At 35.2% G+C, this 7500-nt stretch overlaps 1 protein-coding gene across 1 annotated transcript in view; it reads right to left on the reverse strand.

The window, feature by feature from the left end:
* Nucleotides 1-7500, reverse strand: part of LOC136852679 (multiple PDZ domain protein-like) — a 1083224-nt gene that overhangs the window by 774698 nt on the left and 301026 nt on the right.

The following is a 7500-nucleotide window of genomic DNA, read 5'->3' on the forward strand; positions in this document are numbered from 1 at the left end:
ACGTTATAAAAATAGCACTCATTAAAATCATCAAACTTTCACCACGAATTACAACCTGCAGTACTTCCACAACACATAAAACTTCATTTAAAAAAATACCTCATTAAAATCATCAAACTTTAAAAAAGCTCGTTAAAATAATCAAACATTAAAAAAACGACTTAGTAAAATCCTCAACCATTTAAACAAACAACCACTCATTATCATCATCAGATATTTCAACCTACAACCTAAAAACCCTTCCACAACTAACAATAAACTTATTAAAAAAACAACCACTCATAAAATTCATCAAGCATTTTATCCTACAACCTGCAAAACCTTTTACAACAAAACGTTGATAAAAAAAACAACCTCTTATGAAAATCCTCAGACATTTAAAAAAACAATCACTCATTATCGTCATCAGATATTTCAACCTACGACCTTTAAAACTTTCCACAACAAAAAACAAAAAAATTATTAAAAAAAACACTAATTAAAATCCTAAAGCTTTTCGACCTAAAACCTGGAAAATCTTCCAAAACAAAATACAATAAAAAAACAACCAACCATTAAAATCATCTACTATCAACAAAACAACCAATGATTAAAATCATCTAACATTTTAACCTACAAGCCTACAAGTGTAAAATAAAAAACACTCATTATGACCATCACACATTTCAAGTAGAATTACAACCTACAACCTTCCAAAAAAAAAAAACACAAAAAATATAAAAAAAACAACCAGGAGCCAACAATATGGCAGGAACAGCTGACTCCTTCTCTCAGCTTCGTCCCGGAACCAATGAGGTCATTACCGCACTCTGTTGACATTCGTCAGATGTCGGAGGGAGTGAAGTCGTTATTGGGGGGAGGGGGAGCGGGAGGAAAAGGGGGGGAGAAGAGACTGTTTGCTTTCAATTGATGCAAGCAGAAGCACCGGCAATTGTCCACCACTACATATCCCTTCCCATAGGCGCGTCATGCATATATATATATATATATATATATATATATATATATATATATATATATATATATATATATAATATATATAAAGTGGGCATTAAAGCATATTTTCTGTCAATTCAGACAATATTATAAAAGCTCTCTCTCTCTCTCTCTCTCTCTCTCTCTCTCTCTCTCTCTCTCTCTCTCTCTCTCTCTATATATATATATATATATATATATATATATATATATATATATATATATATATATATATATATATATATAGTATATACATACACATATACATATAAGTTGATTAGAAATATAAAACACATGGATTAACATAAACATTTTAACACAAAAACTCTTGATTTATGGAAATATAAACAAAATCCTTTGAAAAAGCAAACAACTCATTGACTGACCGCTTGACATCAACCTAACGTCACAAAAACAGTGGTCATCGAAACCGACGAATAGTAAAATAAAAAAAACAGGATTTCACCCCCAACATCTCCAGTGAGGTTCCACGGGACGCAAGATCAAAACCCATCAATCAATCAATCAGTCCTTTTCAAAAGCTGAGAGAGATAACACGCCCTCAAAAAAAAACCATCGTTGGCAACTCGGCTCCATTTAATGAGGAATAAACGCTTTTTAGAAAAAGCTGAGTAATAATAAGACCAAGTCATCTCTCTCCTTCCACTCAAGGTTGACCTCGAAATTTAATTGCCTCAAGGTAACGTAATTATTCCGTGTAATTGTTGCGTAATTATTGAGCGAAGTACCCTGCCCTCTTCAGGCAGACGGGCGTTTATGAATCGCAATAATGTGCTCAAATATATATATATATATATATATATATATATATATATATATATATATATATATATATATATATATAATTTATTTATTTAAACATTATAAAATATATTTAAACATATATAAAATATATATATTTATTTAAATATATATATATATATATTTACATATATATACTGTATATATACATATACAATATATATACTGTATGCATAATTAACTGGGTATTTGTCATTTATGCAAAGGCCGACGGGAGGGGGTAATGAAATCTAAAAACAGAAAAACAGAAGAAAATATGAAAGGAAGTCCCAGAGGTCTGGGAATACGGAGGCACAGGCAGTACAGTATTCCAGAGCACAGCGGTGCACGGAAAGTATGTCAATAACAGTAATATGTGAATCAGCCATATTCTGTTTTGCAAAACTTAATATCTCTCTATCTCCTATTCTCTACTTCGGCTTGCAACTGGTTTGAATCTATCCCGGGAGATCTTCAAATATATTCAAGCGCATTCTAGCAGGAAACTAATCGATACTTACATCAGAATGTAAAAAATAAAATAATAATTTGTTATATATTTTCCCACGCCTGCTCAACGCATCAGCAAATATAATATCACTTCACAAAGTAATTTTACATCACATTTATACTTACGTTCGTTAAAGAATATTTTTAATATATTACCTAAAATAAAAGAGCAAATTTCTTGCATATTTTATCACATCTGTTAACACAATAAAATTACATAAAATTACAAATTACTTTTACAAAACGTTTACTTATTTTACTCACTACATGATTATTTTCTCATAATATTTACAGACAAAAGAACGAAGCATCCTACTTATCAAGTCACAAGGGAGTTTTTTTTTTTCTTTTTTTTTTTTTTATTTCTTTCTCGACTATAATCGCCCATAGCCGCCAGCCACTAATCCAATTTTCTTCCTGATACCTGTCACTATCACCACTCCCTACTTCTCCCCCTACTCCTTCTATTCCTCCTCCTCCTCCTCCTCTTCCTTTTCCTCTTCTTCTCCTCCTATTCCTCTTTCCTCCTCCACCTCCTCCTTCTCTTCTTCTTCTTCCTTCTCCTCTTACTCCTTTTCCTCCTCTTCTTCCTCTTCCTGTTCTTATTCCTCTTCCTCCTCATCCTTCCTCTTCCTCCTCCTCCTCCTCTTCCTCTTCTTCTTCCTGTTCCACTCCCTCCTACTCCTCCTCCTCCTAATCCTGCTCCACCTATTCCTCTTCCTCCCACCTTCTCCTCCTCCACCTCCATCTAATCCCTTCCTCCTCCACCTACACCTCCACCTTCTCCTCCTCCCCCTCCTCCTCGAGACGCAGAAGGGACAACAATGCCAGTAAGTTTCTCGAGATCTTAAATTAACTTCACACTTAACAAGATTCACTGGAGGGCGTCTTTAGACATGGCATTCAAGGTTGGTGTTTGTTTTCTCCAGAAAGCGGGCGCGGGCGGACGGGCGCGCGCGCGCGCGCGGGCGTGCACGAGCCGCTGGGCTGGGAGCACAATTATCATTGTCTGGTTAGATGGCAAGGGGGCGTTAGGAGAGAGAGAGAGAGAGAGAGAGAGAGAGAGAGAGAGAGAGAGAGAGAGAGAGAGAGAGAGAGAGAGAGAATAAATATCAGATATTAATATTTTCAGAAATAATGAATTAATAAAACTATCTGTTTATATCAGTAATATATTTTTGTCTCCCCAATCATAATATTTTTAGAAATAAAGAATAAATATTAGCTGATATATCAATCATCAGTAATAATATTCTTAGAAATAGATAAAGAACTGATAAACATTAAGTGATATCAATAATAATATTTATAGAAATAGATAAAGAATTGATAAATACTGACATAAAAAATAAATTTATAGAAATAGATAAAGAATTGATAAATACTAACTGACTGAGAGAGAGAGAGAGAGAGAGAGAGAGAGAGAGAGAGAGAGAGAGAGAGAGAGAGAAACGCTATACAAAATGACCCAAAGAAAACATGAAGGTTCGTTCATTGATATTGTAAATAAACTGCGTCGCGCACAGCTTGTAAACAAGCGCTTGTTAGTGTTCGATTAATCCACATTTACCTCTTATTTACGAGTCCGCTTCCGCTGCCGCAAACGTTTCTTTCTCTTTCACACGTTTTTGTTTTAAAAGTTTATGTTTAAAACTTTGACGTTAAACGTTTTCGTTTAAAACGTTTATGTTAAACGATTTTGTTTAAAACTTTTACGTTAAACATTTTTGTTTAAAACGTTTGTGTTAAACGTTTTCGTTTACTTTTATATTAAACGATTTTGTTTTAAACTTTTACGTTAAACGTTTTTGTTTACAACGGTTATGTTAAATGTTTTTGTTGTAAAAGTTTCTGTTAACCGTTTTCCTTCAAAACGTTTACGTTAAAGGTTTTTGTTTTAAAACGTTTATGTTGAACGTTTTCGTTTTAAAAGTTTCTGTAAACCGTTTTCGTTTAAAAAGTTTACGTTAAAAGTTTTTTGTTTTAAAACGTTTATGTTAAACGTTTTTGTTTCAAAAGTTTCTGTTAACCGTTTTCGTTTAAAACGTTTACGTTAAAGTTTTGTTTTAAAACGTTTATGTTAAACGTTTTTGTTTTAAAAGTTTCTATTAACCGTTTTCGTTTAAAACGTTTACGTTAAAGTTTTTGTTTTAAAACTTTTACGTTAAACGTGTTCGTTTTAAATGTTTATGTTAAACATTTTCGTTTAAAACGTTTATGTTAAACGTTTTTGTTTTAATCTCTTATGTTTTAGACGTTTTTGTTTTATAAGTTTGTGTTAAACGTTTTTGTTAAAAAAGTTGTCAATGTAAGTGCTTCTCTTAAACGCTTTTGTTTTAAACGTTTTAACTAAACATTTACGCAAAACTCTTTTTTTACATCTTTTGCTAAACGTTTTTATCCCCATAGTAGGGTAGCGCCATCACTGCACCTCATGGGGTGTACTGTAGGCATGACTAAAGGTTCTTTGCAGCGTCCCTTCGGCCCCTGGCAGCAACCCCTTTTACTGTACCTCCTTTCATATTCTCTTCCTTCCATCTTACTTTCCACCCTCCCTAAAAAACGTTTCATAGTGCAACTGCTTTGAAGTTTTCCTCCTGTTACGCCTTTCAAACCTTTAACTGTCAATTTCCGTTTCAGCGCTGAATGACCTCAGAGGTCCCATTCCTCGGCCTCTGGCCTAAACCCTACATTCCATTCCATTCCTCAACGTTTTTATTTCAAACGTTTTTGTTTGAAAAACGTCTCTGTTAAACGTTTTATTAGCCGGCATAATTCACGTTTACGGTCGCTCGACCCCCTGGAAAACGTCGTGGTTTTTTCATGGTTATTTCGAGCACCGACGCAAACGTTTAAATTAGCAGACGCTTAAATGCATTTGAGTCTCCCTTGCTCTCAAGCGTCCAGGGTGAAATGATAGCAGTTGTTGGGCTGGTATTGTGTTCATGTAGGTTTGTTTATATATATATATATATATATATATATATATATATATATATATATATATATATATATATATATATATATAGAGAGAGAGAGAGAGAGAGAGAGAGAGAGAGAGAGAGAGAGAGAGAGAGAGAGAGAGAGAGAGCAGAGATATGTACACCTTTTCCTTAACAATATTAACACAACTTCAGTTCTGCAACTTACTTCAGGAAGAGAGAGAGAGAGAGAGAGAGAGAGAGAGAGAGAGAGAGAGAGAGAGAGAGAGAGAGAGATTTTCCACCCCAATTACCTCATTCAACTTTGGGCTCGGTACATCATGCAACTCCCGAAAGGAAAAGTTGGTTCCTAAGTCCGCTCAATTCGTGTGAGGTTCAAAAGCAAGCGGACATGACTGACCTGACCTGACCTGACCCCCCCTCTCTCTCTCTCTCTCTCTCTCTCTCTCTCTCTCTCTCTCTCTCTCTCTCTCTCTCTCTCTCTCTCTCTCGTAACAGTCGTTGTATTCATTAATGTGAAGATTTGTCTGCATTTATTTCGATGATGTAACATTCATTGCAGGCTTTGCACACAAGGGGAACATTTGTACACATTTCTTTAACATTACCTGTCAGTGTTGATTTTGATTTTGTCTTTTGAAAGGTTTACTGTTAAAATGTTATTGTTAAAATCTATCTTTTTAACCTTGTAACTCACTCATAAGAAACAAAAATATTAATATATTAATGGCAAAAGTACGCTACAGTCGTATATATTTCTTTCTGATTCTGTCTAATGTTCTTTTGATTTTGTCTTCTAAAAGGTTTACTGTTACAATGTTATTGTTAAAATCTATCTTTTTAACATTATGACATATAAAAAAACACAAAAATATCTATATATTAATATCAAAAGTCTATATATACCACGTTTTGGAATCTGAAAACCATTTTTATCTTTATCTTTAAAAAGGGATAAAAATACAATTTGACTTTCATTCGCGACTTCCAAAATGACTATGCTTATATGCATGACCTAAATTCACACGCTGTGTATACATACATACATACTTACACAATAAAGTTATGTCATTCGCTTATTCCAGAAAGTGAGATCCGAGGTATAAATGATTTTCTATTCAAAGAGTTTCCACCTTGTATATTCCAATGTATACCTAAGAACTGAGTTGCCACCGAGAGAGAGAGAGAGAGAGAGAGAGAGAGAGAGAGAGAGAGAGAGAGAGAGAGAGAGAGAGAGAGAGAGAGAGAGAGAATTATAATTATTTTTCATTTGGAATGCCTTAGGCTACTTTGATTTCTTCCCATAATTGAAATAATTGTGAGAGAGAGAGAGAGAGAGAGAGAGAGAGAGAGAGAGAGAGAGAGAGAGAGAGAGAGAGAGAGAGAGAGCATTAAACGACAACTCGGACTCGCCTTCGGAAGCGCCAAAAAAAAAGAAGTAATACTGGCAAATAATTTATCTTTGTAATGTATCTCTACATTGGCAATATCAATTACCGTCTATTAAAAGATTAATTAGTTATTATATGAAGAGTTATTGTTAATGAACTCTCGTCTCATTAAACTCAGACGAGCAAATGACATCAATTAATAATTGTGGAAGGGGGCGGGGGAGAGGGAGTGTTTACACACACACACACACACACACACACACACACACACACACACACATATATATATATATATATATATATATATATATATATATATATATATATATATATATATATATATATATATATATATATATAGGCTGTCCAGGCTTTTGGGATTAAGTTGCTAACCCTACGCTCTTCTTCACCCTGGTTTATGACCAATGACCCACCACAGTCGTGTAATTACTAGGTACTAATGCAGTGGGTTTTAACAGAGGCTTCCAAATTGAGGAAATAGGAAGATAAAAAAACATAAACACGCACAAACACACACACACACCCCTACGCATTCCCCCTCCCCCTCCCACCCCTACCCATTTCCCCTCCACCCTTTCCTGGGGAATAATCCCCCCCTCCCACCACTACCACCATTCCCCAGAGAAATATCCCCTCCCCCTACCATTCCCTGCAAAGACTAATTCCTTCCCCCACCCTTCCTCTCCCACCATTCCCAGGGGAGAAATTACTCCCGTCCCCACCCCTACCCGTTCTCAAGGGAGAAATAACCCCACCGTTCCCTCAGCAGAAATAACCCCCTCCCCTCCCCTGCTTTCTCCCCTCCCCCTCTTTTTACGAAGAAGAGTCGATTGTCGTGGGAAAAAAGTCCGTCGAGTCGG

Source organism: Macrobrachium rosenbergii, chromosome 26, assembly GCF_040412425.1.
Source record: "Macrobrachium rosenbergii isolate ZJJX-2024 chromosome 26, ASM4041242v1, whole genome shotgun sequence".
Taxonomy (NCBI): domain Eukaryota; kingdom Metazoa; phylum Arthropoda; class Malacostraca; order Decapoda; family Palaemonidae; genus Macrobrachium; species Macrobrachium rosenbergii.